The 22806-nt window shown below is 34.3% G+C and overlaps 1 long non-coding RNA gene across 1 annotated transcript in view; it reads left to right on the top strand.

Moving 5' to 3' along the window:
* Window positions 1-14101, top strand: part of LOC144246224 (uncharacterized) — a 58633-nt gene extending 44532 nt beyond the window's left edge. The window contains exons 4-5 of the long non-coding RNA XR_013339892.1: window positions 1661-1750; window positions 13498-14101. This is a non-coding gene — a long non-coding RNA (uncharacterized LOC144246224). The remainder of the gene's footprint in view (window positions 1-1660; window positions 1751-13497) is intronic.
* Window positions 14102-22806: the final 8705 nt, after the last annotated feature.

Genomic DNA, 22806 nt, shown 5'->3' with positions numbered 1-22806 from the left:
TTGTAACTCCATTTTGCAAAGGTATGGTAGGCTGAGGTCTGTTGTCTTTCAGAGTGCGAGGGATTTTACCCTACTTTTTCCATATAGGTGAATGTTAGAGCTGGAGGTTTTTGCTAATTTTTTTGGAGGTACTTGCCATTTTTTTATTGTTCCATTATGCTGTGAATAACCAAATTATTGTTGGAGCAGAAAGAACAAGCAAAACTCTGTTAAGGGATTTGGAAATTCTGAAGAGACCTGCTCTTCAACTCATACTTCAAGAAAAGTCAATTTAGAATAGACAAATATTTTATTGAAAGCACAAATCCAATCTTCAAAACAGGTGTCCTTTCAATTTTTTTTCCCTGCCCATATTCTCTCTCCACAAGGCTGAGATTGCTGCAGTGACTAAAGTTCTTCCTTCCCTGCCAAAATCTCTTATGAAAATCCAGTAGACAGTTGTTATTCTAGATCAGTTATTTTCAACTTTTTCTTATTGTGTGAGCCTCTTTAGAAAATTCACATTAATAGTGCTATGCAGCATAAGAACTTGCTTGTTTTTATGTAGTGTGGCTTTTTTTAGAGACAGTAGGCACATACCTTGTATTATCTATATAACAGATATAGTATTATCTGTAGAAGAAACACAGTTGTTGCATCTCCATGGTTCCCCTCTGAGAATACCAATTTAGATAGAAAACTAAATTTAGTTTTTGTTCCCTGCTTCAAATGATCTGGATTTACGCTAATGATCTCTAAATAAGAAACTTCATCAATTACAAGTAATTTGCTTTAAATTCCACAGTTTTTTTTTTTTCAGCAGAAGAGGTTCAGGACTAATGATTACTTTGGAGTAAATTTAGTGTGAGTGTATAATGCATACATTGTAGTATATTTAGTTCTTCAGATACTCTGACTTTTAGCCTGAGATACTCAAGCCTATATTTAGAATACCTTTAGTTCTTTTCATAAAGAAAAAATATCTGCAAAGTCTGTGTGTACATACATTTTAGGAGTGAGGCATTTAGAGGTTATATCTCTAGCAGTCTGGTTCACTTAAAGTTAATTTATTTTCTTATGTAACTTGATTCTTTTTCACTGAGACTGAAAAAAAATCAAGTTTATGTTACGTCACCTCTTCAAAGTCATAACCTATGCTGCTGATTCATGACATGATTACTGTGCCTTCAAATCTTCAATTAGCTCGATCTGAAATAGAATTTCCAAAGGCAGTGTTGTTCTTTGAGGTAATATAAATGTCAGAAAAAATGTACTAGCTGAATAAATACCATCCACTTACAGTTAAATACTAAGACTGCAGATGGATTATGGCACTTAAGCAAATAGAGCCATATTGTAGAAAAGGTTGCAAATATGCCTTTCAACCCTGGGAGTTCTGTCCAAGAAGGATCAATATGAACAAAAAATAGACTTGCAGAGTTCTAAAGTAAGATGCTTCTCTAAGTTGTGTATTTCTGTGAATTTTTTTCTGCTTTGAAATCAAATGCACTTGAATTCATTTATTTGGTGTTGCTTTTTTTTTTTTTTTTTTTTTAATGTACTGCTGATACTCAGTTCTTAAAGTTCACTAAATTTCACTAAATTTCAAATGGAATGTCACATAAATTGAGAAAAGAGTATTATTTCCATTTTTAAAGAGTTTGTCTTTTTTGGTGTACAGAAGCTTTGGCATCCAGTGCAACATCCATGGACGTGGTCTGGGATCTTCAACTTTGCACATCATGGATACATCTCTGGCTTTTTTGGAGAGGTGACAATTACATGCTTTGTACAGTCTTCACTTCTGTTAATCTGCTTTTATGAAAAATGGATTTAGGATAAAATCAGACACTGGCAAGGGAGGTTGATACACAAAGTCATTTAAACCTGGCCCAAGGTTACTCTGTGTTTTTTGTTAGGGGGGGCAGAAGAAAATCCCCCCAAAAAACTGTGATCTATGGTGACAACTGTGATGAATGCTTGACTGGCAGGTTTATATGAGGGATTGGAATGGTGTTGGATTGTGCAGCATGAAATGTGTAACAAATCTGGCTTTAATAATTTGCCTGCTGGGCCTCAAAGTCTTCCAGTAAGTTGTCACAATAAGAGTTTCTTTCCAAAATGTTTGGACTCTCCTTCTCTTTGTGTTGCTGAGTGACTAATGTGGTATGTGGGGTATACAGCTTACTGTAACAGATCCAAGGCTTAAGAATAGTATATTTTTAGGGCTTTCACATAAGAATATGAACAGTGAAAAACAGACAGTGGAAGTCTTCAGAAAAAAAGAAAAAAATCAGAAACAGTGTGGTTATTGGCACTTGGATTTTTTTGGTGCATGTGATTCAGTGACACTACATTGCCTGGATTCCATATACCTCATAGAGTATTCTAGGAGCTGCCTAGGCACACAATGATGTGCCCTGTCCAGGAGTTGTCAGCATCTTGGTGTTCTTTCTACATCAGACCCTAATTTAAGAGAATGTGAAAGTGTTTAAGGAGACAGTAAGTGAAGGAAAAGCAGTGTGTTTGGTGCTTTTGGAACTGCCTTGTTTCATCTGTGTTCTGCAAGCCCATGTGTTGTGAAAAATATGCAGAAAATAACTCACGTTGTATTTTTCTTCAACCAAATCATGACATTAGGGAACAGGTGGGATTCCAATGCACAGCTGAAAGTTATGGGGCAAGAAGGAATAATTTAGTAGGGATGGTCCTCTTTCTAGCATTAAATCAATCAAAACAATGGTTTGGGTTCAACATTCTCATCAGTAAAAATTCCTCCATAAGCCAAAATGGTGAACAGGACAAATTGTTCATTTTCAGTTCCTGTGCAGTGAAAAAGGTGGTGGTGTTATAAATCAGTTTCTGAAAGCTGCTAGAGCTATCAGGCTTAATCCTAGCCCAGCAGTCTATTTTGAAATATTATTCTCTAAATGGCAGATTTTAATGCTGCTCGCCATCATTTTTTCAACTTCTGGTGTGTGTATCTGAGATATCACAGCAGAGCTGTGAAAAAGACCTTTATTACATGGAATCCAGGGCATAATGGATGGATTTGATATGAACAGCTTGCTTTTACGTTTAGTGTTGGAAAAAGTAATTACTACAAGGTAATTGCAATGCTGCTGGTTTTGTTTGGAACATAAGGTGACTATTCCAGTACAATTTAGCATGAAATCTGGTCAGATTTTTATAAAATCCCAAGTAAATATGCACCTATAAGAATCAAGCTCGATTAATATCCTGTACCTATAAACAAAAGTTGTAGTGGAAACCAAGCAAAACTTCGTGTTTCTTACATTAATCAGATGACCCTGGTGCTGGACAGAATGGATGTTGAAGCAAAAAAGACCCTTGATGCTGGTTGAATGTTTTTTGTTTTTTTTTTTTTTCATGGCATGTCAGCATTTAATTTTGCATGGTATTTGCCATATTCTAGATTCTACTTTTTCTTGCTTAAATAGTAAAATATTAATTTGTTGTAGTTTGGGAATGGTATTCTTCAATTTAATAGTCTTGCCAAAACCACACCACTGCTCACTTCTGCTCTCCCCCTCCAACTGGAAGCCCAAATGTCAAAGATCGTGGGTGGAGCTGCCTTGTGGCATAGGAACTGGCTTTCTGACTATTTATTTTTGTAATTACCAGAGATGTTAACCTCAGCATAGAATTACAGGAGCTCAAATAGACTCCTGTATTGTTCACTAAATAGTTACACCTTTGTGATGTTGTAACTGGTTGTTGTAGAAAGGATTACAGGGTACCAAAAAAAATTGTGACTTGAAGTGTTGAGTAAGAGAAGAAGTCAATTAACACTTTTGGGAAATATTTGAATGGTCTCAGAAAGAGAAATAATTATCTTGATTTATTCCTAAAATATTCTTCAGTTTTTTAAAAACTGTCAGACTAAACACTTTTCTCTTGCTGAGAGATACCCTTAAGGTCTGTCACATGATGTTATGCAGAAATATATGTTGTAGAAGTAAAGACATTTGGAAGTACTTGAGGTACAGGTGAATGAAAAGTGTTTGTAAATCTTCTTTATTAAGTATTTAAAGTATTGCCATAGAGAAGACAATTCTCTGACTGTATAAAGCAATGGGACACAGATAATTTAGTTTCTCCAAATTCAGATCTTAAGCTGCATCAGTCTCTTTGAAAGATTTGCTTTTGAGTCTACATAGCTTACACAGTGTCTACTTCATGAAGTTCTGATTTTGTATTTTTTGCAAAACCAAGTGATATTGCTGAACAATTTTGAAGCAAATGTATTATACCCTTTTTGATGAGGAACAGAAGAATATGGCTTTACTGATGAGAAGCCAAATAATACTGAAAAAGTAGCACTTCAATTACCTTATCTCTTCAGAAAATAAATTAAATAAATATAGAATGTGAAAAAGGGTATGTTTGTAAAGCTCCAAATATCTTGAAAATAATGAACTTAGTGTAAGCCAGCCGAAAATATTTCTAACTTTGCTTTATGTTTAAAAGTGTACTTTTCATCAGCTAAGAAGTATATTTTTAATTGAAGTGTGAGTCAGAGAGTGGCCCCACAGTTATCTGTGTAAGACACAATGAAATTGGAGAAAGCTGTAAATCATTAAAGTTCAAAACGTTTCTAATGAATAGGTTTATCCAGAAACAACCAATTTGTTTTATAAGGACAAAGAGCTGTTTTTTTTATGTTGACAAATTAGAAGCATGGATGTCACTGAGACTGAAACATTTTTTTGATAGGTCAGTGCTATTTAAAGATCACACAAAAAGCTATCAAAGGATATACACAAAGAAAGGGCATACATTTGACTCTACTGGAGGTGACCAATAACAAATATGGTTTTTGTGGAACTTGTAAGGAATGTGATTATTTTAGGGGGTCAGGCATGGAAAGAAAAATAGGAACACCTTAATGTGGTAACACTTTGCATCTAATAAGTACTTTGTGTGTAATAAACAGTGTTACTTGTAATTGTAAAAGTCACATTATGAAGCCTTAAGATATTTTGATGTGACTTTCAGAGAGTCAGAGCTAAAGGATATGAAAATAATAATGTACTCCACAGCAGAAATTATTTCTAGGCTTTTGGCTATGCAATCTCTGAAATGAGGTTTATCAGTATTATAAAATACAGAAATTGTTAGAATGAACAGTTTGATATTAGATTAATAGAAACACTAGAGAAGAACACTAGAGTGGGAAACATGCAGCATGAAATAAGTAAGAGAAAGATGAATGACTTTCAATTAACCATGTAATATTTTCCAAAATTAGTGGTTACTAGATTTTTCTTTAAACCAACACCAAGCTATTAAAAAAACTATCTTATAATTTGCCAGTTGATCACAACTTACAATATAGAGGTACTGTAGCACCTCCATATTGTAAGTATACCTCTACTATTGTAGAGTAGTACCTCTACAATATGTTTCATTGTTTGCTAAAATTATTTTAAAACTTCTGGAAAATATTTGGGAGCATATAATTGTGCAAGTAATATTGTGCTGCCCTTTTTTTATGCTGTGTTAATAAAAGCTTTAATTTTTCTTTTTTGAATGCTGCTTATCATTCTATGTGTTCTTAGCCATATTCTTTCAGCATTTAAAACATTCATATTTATTAATTATTTTCCTGGATTATTGTTTTTAATTCTGCAGTCTTGGATTTCGGTGTTCTTAGGTCTTGTCAGCAGCAGAGATATCTGTATCCTTCATTAAGTTAATGTAGCAGCAGACTTAAGGGTGGATTTCTGATTATTTGGTGCATTTTCTGAGATTGAGACAGACTGGATGGCTCCTGTTGTTAGCTATTTTCTTATTCTCATCAGGTCAAAATTGAGTTTTTTGGTATAATTATATTTAAATATAATATATTTAATGACTTTAGATTTGATTTTGAATCCTTTGGCATCAACGATTGTGTGAAACTGAGCATCAGATAAATACCACAATCAGATGAAGTCTGGATTAGTAAAGTATCAGATTGAAATATAGGTAATGCAGGTTTTGAATAACCTAAATTTTTAACTTAACTGTTGAGATTTTTTTTTTAAATTTTTTTTATTTGTGTCTTGTCTTCCTTTCAAAAGGAAGAAGTATCTCTGTTATTTCAAAGATGTATATGTATATATGTAGTATAAAGAAAAAGTGGTGTATTTGAAAAGCCTTATGAAACAAGCCAGATCAGTAAGCTGAAGTGGTGTGGAAATAAACAGTTCTATTTGTTCTAAAAGTATAGCAAGGTAAAATATACAGATGTTAACTGACACTTCTAATTTTTAATCCTCTGTGAAGGTGATTCCCTTCATCTGAATTTCTATCTGCACACCAGAAGTGCACTTATGCAATTAGGAGGACTGGACAACTGGAAATTAGTGAAATACTGATAATATCCAGTTTTGAGTAAAAGCATTAAAACAAACTTTTATATGCTCTTCGTAAGCAGTAATTGTAGTACAAAATTAATTTATACACAAGTATAGCTCTTCTGTTGCAAGGAGTGCTAAGGTCCTCCTTGATACTCCTAGTTTGTCATATGAAAATACTGCTCAAGAAGTTGCTTTTGATCTTACCTTGTGTTGGTGTAGCCTCCTGCAGTAGCTGCCAGCATGCAAAGTTTGCAGCAAGGATTGATGGACAGTAAAAGGGAGCTAAACTCTCTAACCACCACAAAACACAAGACTGTAGGACAGCAAATACTGCTGTAAAGAGAAACTGAAAGGAATTTCTGTTCACATGTTATAGAATCTTGGGTTCTGTTTCATGTCTCACCAGATTGGCCAGGGGATGTTCCCTTGTCTCCAGCCACATTACTGGGTGGCAGTACTATAAAACAGAGAGTGGCTGCTGTTTTCAGGGGCTTGTCTAGTATGAACAGAAGAATAAAGCCAGTGTAATAGTAAGAACTAAAGCAGTATGTAATAACACTGAAAAGTACCTCCCTATTCTGTGAATTGTGTGAAAAAAAATTTCTTTGGTACCTTACCATAGACTGAAAGGACACCAGAAAAGAAACTCTAATAAATCATAGCAAACATAAAAAAATAAGTTTTTTTTTTTCCTGTATGAAAGCACAGTTTTTTAAACTATACTATTTATATAAAATAGAACATGGAAGGAATAAAGGTTTACTTAGAAATATCCAAAAAGTAGGTCTATAATCTGAGATGTGTGAGAACTACATCCCTATTTCAAATCAATAGGAATCAAAAAAACCCCAGAATTTCTGACATCTAGGCAAGATCCTCAAAGATGACGATGCACTGACTTGTGACAGTTTCTTGTAAAAGTTTGCCTATGACTCTTTTTTTTTAAGGTCCTTTGTGGTCATCAGATAAAAAGGGTGTGCAGTGGTCAGTTAGGAAGGTAAGAGAAGCCAGAGTACAGTGACTTTGGAGAGGCTTAGGAGATTATGCTATACTGTGTGAAAGGAAAACAGTAATTAAGGTCTCCAGACCTAAAACATTTATACATGCAAGAAATCATCAAAAATGAAACAAAATCATTCCAATTCAGCCATTGACTGAACCTGGCTATATATTTTGCTACATTCACCTGATGGAAGGGTTGTGGAAGTTGAGAGATTTTGCTTTGTTTTTTTCCTTAGGTTGAATTTTTATAATTTCAAGCTGAGGTTCTCATTATCTAGGAAAACACTAGGATGAAAGAACTTGAAGAGCACCTTTGTAACCTGTCAAATGAATAGATCACAACTACAGAAAGGCTTTCATGTGCAACGTGTGCCCTCAAACTTTAAATAGTGTTTGAAATCAAGTTAATCTTATAATAGCTTGGTTGAAAATATTGACAGGGTCCAGGTAACAAAGCTATATTCTTTGTCATCAATGAATGGCAAAAAATTGAGTCAGTGGAAGAATGGGTACTTGAGTTTAATTGGATGAGTTAGCATCCTGTAGTATAATTCTTGATATATCACATCTTCATTGCCTTAACAATGTTGCTTTAAATAACCTGTACTTGCCTTAAAAAATTATTTCCTGCTTTTTATTTTAAAAAAATGTTGGTGTGTGAGTACATTTGTTTGTGGAGAAATAGAAGCAGACACCCTTCAACATAATTTTTAGGAAATGTTATTTAAATTGCTTTTTAAAAATTCTGCCCATGTTTCAAATGGAAATTTTAATTAAGTTCTGGATGCCAGTCTTGTAATGTAAGGTATAGTATACACAAAGCATAGAGGCTTCTTGTACAAAAAATGTTAAATTGGTTTTTTTCATAATAACTGTGACCTTTTAAAACCATTTTAAAATGAGCTTCTTGGTTTCTTAATTTTATGTTACATTTATATATAAACTCTGTTTTTCTGCTTTAGAGGAATTTGTGCATAATTTAGTAATAAAACAAATATTTTTTGCTATGCTTTTTAAAATCTCAGTAGTTCCAGCTCCTATCTGATGTTCATGGGTACTGCAGTTACTAAGAGATGCCACAGTTAGTGTCCTATAATGCATTTCACATGAATCTGTACAATTCTAAGGGCACTGTAAAATACATAGCACATGATGATATTCTTTTCTATAAAACATGTGTTTATAACATGAATCTCCTGAAGAATTGGATGAATAGTTTCTCCCTGTGTAAATTAAAAGAAACAAAATAAAATCCTCCCTACAAATTTTATGGTCCATATATGAACTAAGATGCAGACTATACCTAGTTGTCATTTCATTTCATATAATGAAAGTGCATTTATTTTCCATCTAATTGAGAACTGGGATGCCTTTATTAGTCTGTTTTGGTGTCCCTGAGGACACTGCCAGTGAAAATGTAAACCCCACAGGGTCTCCACAACTCTCTCCTAAGACCATATTTTTGTCTTGGAAGTAACACAGTGTAATGTGAGATACAGCAGTTGCCAAGGTAACTGTTCTTTTCCCATTTAATAGCAGCAGGTGAATGGTTGCCTGGATATCCACAGTAATTTGCTGGGGCTCTAGTAATTCATGAAGGATGTTCACATTCTTTCCCAGGCTTGTTTTTCTCTCACAGAAGCTTTGACTAAAACCCCAAGGTACATGATAAGTATTAAAATATTTTTCAATATTATTAGATAATCATTATTCCTTTAGTGTTGTGGTTTTAATATTAATATTTTAATACTGTTTTAAATGCAGAATATTATACCAAGATATTTTTATATTATGATAGTTCTTTTCAGAAGAACTTATTTTCTGATTTTTTTTTTTTTTTTAATCTTGGTTTGCTATTTCAGAACTCTTCAGAAATTTAACTAATTAACACTACACTTCAGTCTGGAGCTAATGAGACAAATTTTCAAATGCAATTTCTGGTTTGTTTTTATTACACTTTCCTTTAGTGAAATCAGTAATATGTTTGGAAATAAAACTACTCACTCATTTTAATTTTGCTGCAGCATTCTCTTGAATTGAAAAGGAAATAAACCCAGCAAAGAAGTGTTCAGATTTTATGGACTTTGAGAATAGATGGGAAAGTTCTCATGGAATGTGACATAATAATTATTTTCAGTGATTAGAACATACGTCTTCAGTATGTCATAATTAAGTTTTAGGTTTACTGTATAGGACAGTTTTATTCAGTCTGTTGGCAGGTCCAGAAAGAATCTGTTGCATTGTTTATAACTCTGTTTGTTATCTCATTACATGCACATAATCAGAATGGGACAGAAATCTTAAATTTAAGACAAACAAAATATGTTTTAGAGATTTCACTTGTGCATAAATTTGGCCATCCGATCCCCTGAACATGTCATCTGTATATGGCCTGAATTTCAGCTGTTAAATACCTTAGAACTGAGAAATCTCACGTTATCTCTAAATTTAGCACTTTATGTGAAATAATATTGATTAAAGAAGAAGATCTCGCTTCATAATTCTGTTGCTATTATGCATAATACAAATGTCCCCAAACACTAACCTTGCAAACAAGCTGGCAGAACATAAGTAATCAGCTAATAAAGCCATCAGCCATATTTATGAAGAAAAAGAAGAAGGACAAGACAGGGTCAAATCTGTTCTGCCTTTTAAGAATTAGATACATACTCTCAATGGAACTATTCTGTATAATGACAATCATGACGTTCTGAGAGATTTGATGGAAATCTTGTATTTATTTAATTTCTATAGGTTTTTCTTGGAGCACTTGCTTTCTGAAAAGCAGAATTAGGGCTGGAGATGAGTCTTTTAAAGCTGACAATGAAACTGCTGTGTCATTGTATGGGATAGACATTTCTTGGCTCAGAAGTAAGTTGTTTTGCCTCCCTAAAAATGGGTTGGATAACAAGTAGATGTGTTTTAGGCATCCATCTTAGCCAAGACTACCACCTGACAGGTAGACTCAACATCTTGACACCACTAAAAATGTTAATGCTATCTCTGATTTGTTTTGATAGCCTTGTCAGACACTCATTCACCAGAAGTACTTATTTAAGTAGATCTGACTCTTAGATTTAACAAAATCACTGCAATTCCCAGTATGAAGACACATTTTTACTGGGGTGTGTAGCTTTGAATAGATGTGATAGTTGTTTTCTTCTTCCTTCATGACTTAACACTAAATCCTGTAGCTAAAGTGAATGACAGCAGTGACCAAAGCACAGCTTTAAGATTCTGAATTGACTTGTGAGTTACCTGAAGTGCAGCAGTTTGTAACAAATAAACCTCCTCAAGACTTCTGGAGAAGCTATAATTAAAATTATTTTTTTAATGTTTAATTATTAAAATAAATTTCTTTCTCTTTCTATAAAGATTTCCAAATTAAAGTCTGCTATTAATCAAAGGTGAACCAGAAAAATAATAGAGCTGCTAATCATTTCTGAACAATAGAAAGAAATTTCCTTACTGATACATATTTATTCCCTCTGGTTCTACATATTATGTTTTTGAATTATAAAGTTTCTCAATAGTGGAATAGGTTAGAAAATACTGTCCTTTTAAGCTGTCAAACTAACACTCCTGTTTATTTCAGTAGGACAAAATTGACCTTTCTTCAGGAATACCCTTGAAGTTTGCCACTTCACTGCAGTTTAATGTTAAAAACAAAATTAACCCAACCACACATAAAACAACAAACAAAACTGAGACTACTTAGATCCTTCTAAAGTTGGTTTCTCTGTGGTAATTATTTTATTTTCTCCCATGGGTGTAAAAGGGCTTCTAGGAGCCATAAGTACCAGGCATGTGTTTTCTTCAAAGTGACTATTGTTGCAGAGGTGAATCATCAAATCATCCATGTGTTGTGTTTTCAAAATTCTTAGGTTATAGAAGTAAAAGTTGGCACTTGCTGGGAATTTTAACAACTTTGGTGAATTAAATCTATGAAATACAGACCTGGGAGTCCAGAAAATATTTTTGAAAGGATTCAGTATTACATTTGAATAGAAGAAACAATGAATTTTTTTTTTTTTCTTGATTATGTTAAAGGTTGGGTGCTTTTTGTGTATGCAGAAGCTGCAGAACAGATGTAATTTTTACAAAAAGATTAGCAACATAGTAACATTTGAAAACATGGTAATATCTCGTGACATGAATGATCTTTACAAATTGTTAGACAATCGTGTGTTCTGCAGCAAAATGCTCAGCATCACACTTTACCTACTCTTCTTGTGGCTGATTTTTGATATCTAAAAGGATAGAGTGGAGGTCACTAAAGAGCAACTGCTTAAACAACCCGTTTGCAGAAGAGTACAATTATATATGTAAAGCTTTCTTAGGCGAATTATTTCTTCCTTAAAATATGAGTGAAAAATTTTCAGGCTACAGATTGAACTTTTGTTAATAGTGAATTAATATCAGATGAATTAAAAATATGTCTGAATGTCTTTTAAATTTCCTGTAGTTTCAGTAAACTACAAAAGTGTTTATATAAACACTTTCCCCCCCCTTATTAATATAATAGAGAAGTAATTTTACTGGCTATAATTCTTTCAAGATAAGTTAGTTTGAGTTGGGGGGAAAAGCTGTGAGAAAACAAATGCTTGGACTAATGCAGCCAAGAGCAGAAACGTATCATTTGCTCTGATTTAGTTAAAAGAACTAAAGTAGTTAACAGAAGTGAGTCCTGTGGATGAAGAGGCAGGTTAAAATAGTTTTTAGTCTGTTTTGGGTAAGTGGCTATATTGAGGTAGTTGCATGTTTTACATTGAAGTGAGCCCTGTGAAGATCAGAGCTCCTAAAACCAATTTCTAGAAATAAGCTATGACTGCTCTTTACCAGGCAGTGGGAGCCCAGTGTGTGTGTTTGGGCTTCACTGCACTGTGGCAATAAATGTTATGGACTGTGTGTGAATTACTGACCCTTATAAATGGAACTTATCAATTGAACTGCTTTTGAAAATAATGGTCTTAAAGAATGGGTTTGAAATGAGTAAAGTTTTTCCTATTGCTTAGGATATTCATTTTTGAAAAGCACTGATTAGGAAAAAAAAAGTTAAATCACAGTTTGATCTTGTGTTGGTCTAAACGGCCACCACAGAACAAACACCTGTAAAATTCTACTTTGAGTTATTTTGACAACATAAACAGTACTTAGGGACTTAAAAATTGAATGTGTGCAAATGCCATCCAGTATTATATAAAACTTCATCTCCAGCTTGCAGTAGGCATTCTCAATTTCTGTGTGTTGTGGCTAAATACAATCCAGGCATTTATGAGTGCAGATGGTGTTTTTAACCAGCTGTACCACTGTGATGTAAAAGGAATTCCTTGTAACATAGAAGGGCACCTCATCAGCTGACGGGAATGCAAGGAGAAGTGATCTAAATGAGCCCGTAGAAACATCTGTTGCAGTCATAAATATATATGAGTCTGTTCAGCTGTATAGAATTAAAATTATGTTTCAATAACACTTATTTTAATAAGCCATAAAAGAGATTGCATTGCAAATTATAGATGCTGACTGAATTTTAAAATCAAACTAATGCTTATTTTTGTGCTGCATTTTCACATCAAGATAACATTGTGTTTCCCTTAATACAGTTAGAAATAAAGCATTTGGCAAAGAAAGTAACAGGCTTGCCCTGTATTTTTTTTGAAAAGTCATAGTTTGGGCTAGAAATAATTAATAAATTTTGAAATATATTTTGTATTACTCTTCACTTAATAAAAAAATAGGAAATTATGTCCTCTTTATCCAAGTGTAAAGTCTCTTTAACATTCCTGTCATCTTGGAACTAGCAAAAAAGGCTTTTTTAATGAAGCTTCTCTTTGTCTTTAATGGTTAATGGATTTAATTAGTTTATAAATTAGGTTAATTGTTTTGCAATATTTACAGTCTTAGAGAGCTCTTGTCAAAGCTGGTAAGGTCACAATGAGTTTTTACACTTGAGATAAAAAAGAGAATGAGTCATGCCTATATCCCAAGGATGGGATTGTTTTATTAAGTCTTAATGGAAGAATTCCCATTCACCTAAATAGGGAAAAAATTCTCTTTTTATCTCTTATATTTTTTACCTGTCTTAGCATGTTTTCAAAGTTGTGCTTCTGTCAATCCCCTGTAATTTTTCTTCCTGTTTTTTGTTTTCCAGAATGATCTTGTGATTTGATCCTGGCCAACGACTAAGCGCGACACAGACACTCCCACTTCTCCCCTCTCCCCACCACTGAGGGGAAAAGAATTGGAAGAGTAAAAGTAAACAAATTCTTGGATTGAGATAAAGACAGTTTAATTGGGAAAGCAAAAGCTGTGCACACACAGAGCACAAGGAATTTGTTTCCTACTTCCCGTGAGCAGGCAGGTGTTCAGCCATCTCTAGGAAAGCGTGGCCCTGTTGTGTGTGGTGGTTACCTGGGAAAACAGGTGCCATCACTCCAAATGTCCTCCTGCTCCTTCTTTCCTCAGCTTCATGTGCTGACCATGATGTCAGATGATATGAAATATCCTTTTGGTCAGTTGGGGTCAGCTGTCACAAATGTGTCACCTCCCAGCCTCTTGTGAACCCGCAGCCTCCTTGCTGGTGGGGAGGTGTGAGCAGTAGAAAAGGCTTTGACCGGCTGTAAGCACTGCTCAGCAATAACTGGAGCATCTCTGTATTGCCACAGTGTTTTCAGTGTTTTCAGTATGTATCCAAAGCACAGCCCCATACTAGCTACTGTGAAGAAAATTCACTCTATCCCAGCTAAAACCAGCACAAATGGCTAATTCCAGTCTTTTCTCAAAGTCTGCGTGCCCTCTTTAGAGTGGTCAACTAAATTGATGATGATTATTCTTTTATCATTTTGTTCTAGAGGTGCAACTTACTCTGATTTCCTGCTGCAAATCCTGTTTCCACTTACTGATCATCTTTAAGTAAATATGCAATGCATGCCATAATCAATCTATCTCAGTACCCTAATCAACATCCATTTAAATGCGACACAGGTTTTATGTCTGTCTGGACTTGCCAATCTAACTGACATGATCTGGATTTATTAGAAAAGTCCTAAATACTTTTACACTGTCAATTAAAAATAAAACTCCTGAAGTAGTCTGAAGAATATGCAAGTTGATATTTAGCACTTAAATTTTTAAAATAACCCATTTAACTATAAATAATGTCATTAATACATGAAGAGCAGATTACTTACTTACAATGCTTAGCAGTGTATTAAAATTGTTATCTCAGAATATTTGAATAGTGATTTAAATGAAACATTGAAATGTATTAATCTTTATACTCCTCATTTAGGAAGAATACGATAATGAAAAAATTAATGCTCTGAAATTTGTGTGCACTACTCAGAGAGAAGCTTGGATAATTCCTGCTCCTGAAGGACTATTTCTGTCAGACCTTGTTATGCTTGACTTGTATCTTCCTTGGGAGCTGCTCTGTCAAATTGATGTTTATTTGATATATATTTAATTTCTCTTCAGTAAATTTGTCCAAACACATGCATCATGTGCACACATGCCTGCTTGTATGCTAAGAAGATGAGCAGAAAGGGACACTGGGAGATGTCAATCCATGTTTTAGGTAGTTGTGTGTGCTATATGACTGTATGCTCACAGGCATATTCAGCAGTCAAGCTGAAGATGCCTTCTACTAACATTGGCTGAGTCCTACCTCAAGGTGGAGCTGTTATATTTGCAATGGAGATGAAGACCTGAAAAGCATTTTCTTCCCCCAAATGCTGGTTCTGATTTGAATGATGTATGAGTTATATCGGTAAAGAAAAACAGCGAGCAATTTTCCTCCCCCTCAGCAAAAGCTGGAGTCATCAGTGTGTCACGCAGGTGGATGGGGCTACAACACTGACTTTATTCACCCTGACAGCACCTTTTGTAGGCTCAGGAAGATGCATGCCTTTCACTTACAGTAGGATTATGACAATGTGCGCATTCCAGCTGTCAAAGGCAGCTCTGCTCTTCTTGTGGCTCTTTGTAATTGGGAATGTTTTCCCAGAAGACAGTATGTGTGTGTGTATTGTGTTCCAATTAAGACTACATGAGACAGTTATGGCAGACTGTCAAATCAATGGGACGCTGGGAATATTTTAGTCTCCATGCTCTAGTCTAAATAACCTTTTAAGGACTCTGTTCCCTCAATGTGGTAAATAAATGCTGAATGTTTTATACTTAATAGGCCTTGGAGTAATGTGTTCCACATGGCTTTATTGCTGGAATGAGACCTTCTTATCACTAAATACACAATAGTGACATGAGGTCACTTCTGCATGAAGAAATGCATAAATCTCATAGATGAATGAAGTCAGTTTATTGTGGAGTTGAGTTAAATGAGAATACTCTAAAGTAAACCTTGGTGGCAAATTTAAGGAAAATGAGAGACATCCATAAATACTTAATCTAGTCATCTTTGACTAGAGTGACTAGTCATCTAGTCATCTGAGACCTCTCGGTTTAATACTATGACTGTCTGTCTCATCTGGGTTTGTGAAAGCGATGCTCATTTCCTGCCTATTTATAGTTCTTTGAGTGAGAGTGTCTTTATTCTGGTAACTTAAAACATTGGCTATATAATGTATTTCTGAAACTTCTTTCTTCAGAGTGTATGAAAGAGATTGGGCCAAGCCTCTTAACAGGTGTAACATATTACCTGCTTTTAGGTAATTTTGTGTGAAGTTTACCAGAAGTGAGAAGAAATTAAATTAGGCCCTGATAATAGCTTGTGCAACCTGAATTAGGAGCAGGTCCAGGGCACTCTGATGAGTTGGGTACAAAGTGCCCCTTGGTGAGGGATTTCATACTTTGAAACCAGTATTCTGTACAGAGCTGGGTGAGATCCTTTTTGTTAAGATGCTTACTCACCAAAAAATGTGGTTTGTAATTACTGGCAGTATTGGTAAAAGGGATTCAGTTAGCACAGAAATGGAAAAAAAGAAATATTCTTGAATGATGAGACATTTTAGTGTTCTAAAAACCAATATTTTGGTCATTTGGGCCTAGACTGGGGACATGGACATTTGAAGATAATGCACTGAACACAAATTCCTTATTTATATTCACATCTTGATTTCAATTGATGCTTTATTTGCATATTAATGATGAATGATTTTGTCCAATTTCCTCCAAGTTTTTTTTTTCCTGTTACTTAGTACTCCTTTTGTACTTCTAATACGTGTATTGATTCATGCAGGGAGAGAATTCACTTCAGGTAAGTATCCTTCATCACTGACAGATTGGTAAAAAATAACAGCAACACTGATTCATATCTTAGTGATGTAAATGATAATTCTGCTTTAATTCTAAACCTAGTTTTTCTATTAAAAATTACTGGGATAAAAGTAGTTCCTGCTGGTTAAAATAATTCAATTTTCCCCTAAATAATACTGCAATATGAATAATTAAGAATGAAAATTGTGATAGTTTGAGCTTTTTGCCTTTTTATTTTTATTTATTTATTTATATTTTATTTTTTAAATTGTTTGTTTAGGGAGCTCTTACTCAGGAGGAGTTAAACCTGTTTGCCTTAGTCTGTGTTGGTTGTCATGCCTAGTGTTTTTCAGAGTATTAAGGGACATGTTTAATACCCTTGATGAAAACAGATATTGAAATTCTCTGCTAACAGAAGTCCAAGGTATTTGGCTGTGCAGTCAGTTCTGCCAATTTACTTCTGTGTTTTCTATGTGTTTTTGGTGCCCTGGGCCCAGTTTTTGGGTAATTTTTGTTCCTGCCTCATGTGCTATTTATATTTCTTGAATGGTTCATGCCTGTTCTGAGAAAGATAATTCCTTACAGGAATATTTAAAGTTATTTGAAACTAATTGGAGACAGAAACTCAGAGCACAGTTTTGTTAGTTTATTCTCAAGTGAGAATTAATCTGGACTTTCTTCTAGACTAAGAAGCAACTGAACACAGCCTTGGCAGTTGTCAGGACTTTGTTGCAGGATGATTGATGATGATGATTAGTTGTTGTTGTTGTAGTGCACAGGTGCTTCCCCTTTGTTTTATAGGTAAGTTTCTTAATTTTTGAGTTTGGATCCATAAGAATTAAAATTAGTGTGGAATAAACCTTCTATCCCTGTCTCATCTTTCTTCTCAACTTATTCTGAGAGCTTTACTTTCTGTCTTTCTGCTCAGCTTTTCAGAAGTACTGCAGATAGCAGCATTTAAAAATCACACTGTCAGTTCAGACCCTGCTCTTGCTTGTCTGTGCTGTTTCCAGCTGGGACCTTCAGCTCAGCTCGGCTTGGAGTGGTTGGTGTTGTCAGAAGCAACTTTTGCTCTCCTCTCAGTAGAAGTGATGTGAAAAACATGGCAGAAGGGAGAAGACCAGCTAAATAAGCTTCTAACCAGCTAATAAGGGTAAGTTCACAAATCCAGCAGGGCTTGAATGTCTGAAAAGCAAACTAATGCTCACGTTTCCTGAGAGGGGCTTGCTGTACTGTTTGGCCTTACCAAACTCTGTAGGTGGATAACTCATTTCATAAAGATACTGCTCCCCTTCTGTCAGACAAACGTATGCCATCAGGAAAGAATCTCTAAAATTTATGAACTGCAGACTTACATTTTTCAGCCTTTGCTGGTATTTTATATATACTGATAAGGTAATAAATAGAATATTCAAAACATTCCCCCATTTTCTTTAAGCTTTCTGGCACATTTTAATATATTAAAACTAAAAAGAAATCTGAAAGAGAATAATTTAATATTGTTGAGAGACTGACTTGATTATGAAATTAAATTATAAATGATACATGACAGCCAAGTTGTCCTGCACTTGTCCTATCACTCTTTTCTCAATCCTCATCCTCCTCCAAATCCTTTTCAGAGAGACTGAACTTGGAATATTTCCTTGGGATTTCAGCAAGTTGTGACACTCCACAAATATCAACTATACTTATTTAAGAGAAGTCTGGATATTATGATATATACTGGATATCTATACTGGATATTATGATGTTCTCAGAATGTATCTGAATATCTGAAAGTACTATATTTTGTGCCTATGACAGTGGGTACCCAGTTGATCAGACACATGCTGAACAGACACCACCTGTATAGAAGAATAGATCATATACAGAGCACTATTGTGTGTATTGATTTTCCTGAATGCCTTTGGCATAGCAGCCTGAAGGAAGAATCTATGGGGAAAAAACAACCCTCAAGCAAACATGTGAAGTGAATTCTTCAGGAAATGTGTTTTAATACATCTGTAATTTTTTTATTTGTGCATCACACATATAATGAATTTTGTTAAGTAATTCTAAAATAAAAGAAAAATTTCTTTTTTTTTCTGTCAGACAGACTGTTAGAATATCTTCACACTACTTAGAAGTTCTGGAAATCTTGCTCTTACCAAAATAACATTTCTTGAGCATTGAGTTACCCAGTTTTGTTCGTGCTCTTCTGCTGTGTCCATCACCAAGTTATTTGTTTTCCTGATCTGTTCCTAAGGGAACCATGTGGTTTTAATTACATGTTATGATGTGGGATTATCTTTTTTGCTTTGGCAAGATTGCTTAATGTCATTCCATCTTTGTAATGAAAATGTATTTTTCAGTTAGCATAAAAATATTGTCAGACGATAAATTAGTAGTGATACTTTCCCTAAATTCCATTAGACTGATATTTTGGGACCCTTTATTTCTTCTTTGGGGTTTATTGCTGTTGTTTTAAAGTATTCTCATTAAAAGTCTTGCTATACTGTGCTGATGTGGTGGATAAAGGAAGTATAGTCGTTGTGGAAGATGTAAGCAGAACTGCATTTACTTGCAGAGGAGGAGTCAGATGAAGCAGTGTACCCTGTAGGGTTTGGAGGGGTATTACAGCGGCCTTTGTATTCAGAAGTTTTGGCTTTCTTAAAAAAGGCCCACATTTGTTCACCATAGTGTACTCTCAAGTAGCAGAAACGGTACTGCTTGCAGCTTTTTATGTATCAGAACTAATGTATTCAGCAGTAATAACTTTAAAGAAAAATGACTGCCTGGCACCCTATTTTTACCAGGAGGCATTTGTCTGACAGGATCTGTTGAGAAGCTGGCAAAAAGTCAGCAGGAGTGCAGGAGGTGATGCACGGTCAGAAGGAGGCCTGGAGACAGTGGCTTTGTCTACTGAGTCTTCTTTTGACTTCTTTTTAGTTGTGTGGTTTAGTGACCTTTCACAGTTCAGCAGACAAGGGAGTTAGCTGGCAAATACATCAGTGGGGCTTCAGAGACAATTTCATTTCAAGATACACAAAATACAGTTGTACAGTAGTGGTGTTGAGGGGAGTGAAAGTCAGAACACTTTTGCCCAGGTGTTTCTTGTATGGATTTAGTCACGTATGTTACCACGGGTAGTGTCAAAGTGTTCTGTGAGTGCAGTGCTTGAAAAAATAGTTATGACCAGCACTGTTCTGGAGTCTGCTGTCTGCAAAATACATTAAAGCCTTCAGAAACTGAAACCCTTAATGGAACTTGTCTGAGCCTTCTAGTAATGAGTAATTTTCAAGGTTATTTCATAATATTTCATACTAAGGTGAGAGTTGATATAATTTCAGTACTATTTCTCTTTATGTTGAGAGAAATCTGCTAAAGGTAATCCACTCAGTAAATTCTGTAAATTATGCAATTTTTGAAATAAATTCCAGTCCCCTTTTTCCCCCCCTCTCTTGTTTGAAAAGTTTTTTAGGACTTTAGCATAATCCTTGTACAATAAAAACAGGGAATAATATTTAGTTTCTGAAGTTTAACCCCTCAGATTAAGAAAGATATCATGACTTTGAGTTTGTGTTAAGAAATTTTTATAGATTTTGTAATAACTAAAGTGGTTTACATTTTCTGGCCCTCTTAACCACAGCTTCCAAAGTAACCTTACTTTTACAATACCCTGAGGACAGAAAAGGGTGTATGTGTAGAGTGAGGTAGCATAGGGTTAGTGTTTTCTTTCATGTTAAGTGTTTTTCTAAGCTGATATAAACAGAAAATTATAACATTTTCTACATAGTATCAATACATGGGTTGCTGTCTAGTTAGGGAGAATAGAATGATCCTTGATTTCTACTTTATGCCAGAAAAAAATCAACTACAGTTTTGTAGTTAGATATTTCTGAGTAACTTTTGAACCTGCAGAATTTAAAAAAAGGTGATGTTATATCCACGTTTTACCCAATAGCTTCATGATTTCATGTCAGTCTTTAGTGTTTTCATGGAAATATAGATTGAAAAGTTAGCATTTTCTTGCATGATATTCACAAGAGGATGAAACAGTTAATCTAGTTTGTTTAGTATTTCTATTAATTAGTTCTAACTAATTACAAAATGTAATGGGTCAGGACCTGAAATTACTTGTATATTTCTATAGTTGCTTTTTAGAAAAGAGAAATATTTCTATTGAGACTTGACATGCATGTTCAGACAGAACAATTAATACAGGTATTGATTTCTATGCTATTGGTCACACCTGATTCCTTGACATTACTGATCTATAAGTATCAAGTTGTCTTTTATAAAGCATGTACTTTATATGGAGATGAAAGTTATATATTATTAAAGTGGGATTTTTTTAGAACTACAGTGCCCTAGCCTGAGGATCTAAGCCTGTGATGTTCATAAACACGCTTTCTTTGCAAACTCAGTTTAACTGCTCTTTAATTGATAGGGACTTACTGAGTACTTGAAAATGCATTTGTAGGAATTAATTATTGTTTTCTTGTTTTGTATAATCTCAGACCTCACTGACTTTAGTTGTAATAAATAATAATCACAGTTTCTAAAATCAGATACATCATAAAATGTATTCTAGTACTTTTTGTTGACTTTAACAGTAAAAAATGGTGAAATCTAACTTAACAGTTTAGGAACAACACTTGTAATCATTATCCTTTTGATAATCTTACTGTAGAAACTGGATTTGTCAATGCCTATGCTACAAGAGGAATTTCTCTCTTGAGCCCTTCTGTGCCACTTAATATGTACAGCAAACCATGCTTGTGTGATAATGTGTATTTTGAATCATTTTCAAAAAGAGAATGTTAAAAGGAAATTTACTCCATTATTGCAAACTCTTGACACTTATCTTTCATAGTAAGACCAATGGAGACTATTGCATGGCAAGGAAAATTGTTCTTATTAATTTTCTGATCTAATTGAAGTATTGCAACATGAACTTTAGTTAAATACTTGTATATTGATGGGAATAGCAGTCTACTACCTTTTTCATTATATGTGAACATTTTTTGCTGGTGGAGGAAACTATCTTCCAGCAGCTTGAATATCAGGTTTGCATGCATTATCTTAAATAAGCCAGAGTTAATGTCATCACAAAATCCACCTGAACTAATCTTCTAAGAGAGGCTTTCTTTGTGTGCTATTTAGTGATTTGCTTTCTTTTGCTATTTGCATTTGGATTTTAATTGGTTTATAATAAATTGAAGAATTTTCAAAACTTTGCAAATGTGTTGTAACAACCTGTAACAATCAAGTTATTCTGTGTTTAATACTGGGATCACATCATTTTCAGTGTGTTATAGTCTCACTTTGCCTAAAGCATTTGAACAGCTGTCTTTGGCAATTTAATGACCTCATTGCTCAAGTATTTGCTCGATTTAATGCTGAATTTCCACTTAGAAGCTAAAGTTCCTTTAGAGTATTGCTTAAGACTTTGTATTTTAGTTGGATGAGTATTTAAATCTATTCTAATTTTTCTCTAAGGAATATACCAGCGCTATACAATTTTGATGACTCACTGTAGGACAACATTTACACAGTATTAATTGAACAAACTCCTGAATCTGTAAAGTGAATGACGCAAACTATGAAACTTTTATCACAAATTTTACTAAAATCTATCAAGTAAAAACTTATTAACTTGTTAATAGCTACCTTATTTACACAAGTGGCCTTTTCTTTCTTCATTTTTTTCCCAGAATTCAATTATTGCTTACCTTAAAATGAAGATTTTTACTATATTATTACTAGATATACTGATGTTTATTAGTTTGGACTTGAATTGCTTTATTGAATGGTTTGGGTGGGATGTTTTTGTTTGGGCTTTTTTTCAAGGAGAGGGTTTTGGTGGTTTTGCTTTTCTTTTATTTTTATCAGGAGCAGTCTAATTGCTTATTCTATATAAAAGTCACATTAGTGTCATTCTCAGTACCATAAATTATTTAGTTATGCATGGATGCTTTTGTCATGGATTCTCAGCATTGTCTTTTATCTGTGTGTAGAAAGAAGTCAAGAAGTTTGAAAGCTATTAAAGTCTCCTTTCAGCTTTCATTTATATTTTTAATAAGATATGAATTTTTCTTTGTTGTCTAGATTTTTTTGCTAGTCTTTTATCTCTCCAAAATATCCATACTCATAGGTGTATTAATTTCTGGATATCAGTAGTGTCTCACAGCATACACCTTTGTTGAAGTCAAACTGTCATGAGTGGGTGTGCGTTTTCTTAGGTGTGGCTTTTGATTGGACTTTT

Source organism: Lonchura striata, chromosome 4 (genome assembly GCF_046129695.1).
Source record: "Lonchura striata isolate bLonStr1 chromosome 4, bLonStr1.mat, whole genome shotgun sequence".
NCBI lineage: Eukaryota > Metazoa > Chordata > Aves > Passeriformes > Estrildidae > Lonchura > Lonchura striata.
Note: the sequence above shows the minus strand (reverse complement) of the source record. Positions and strands in the feature narration are given on the sequence as shown.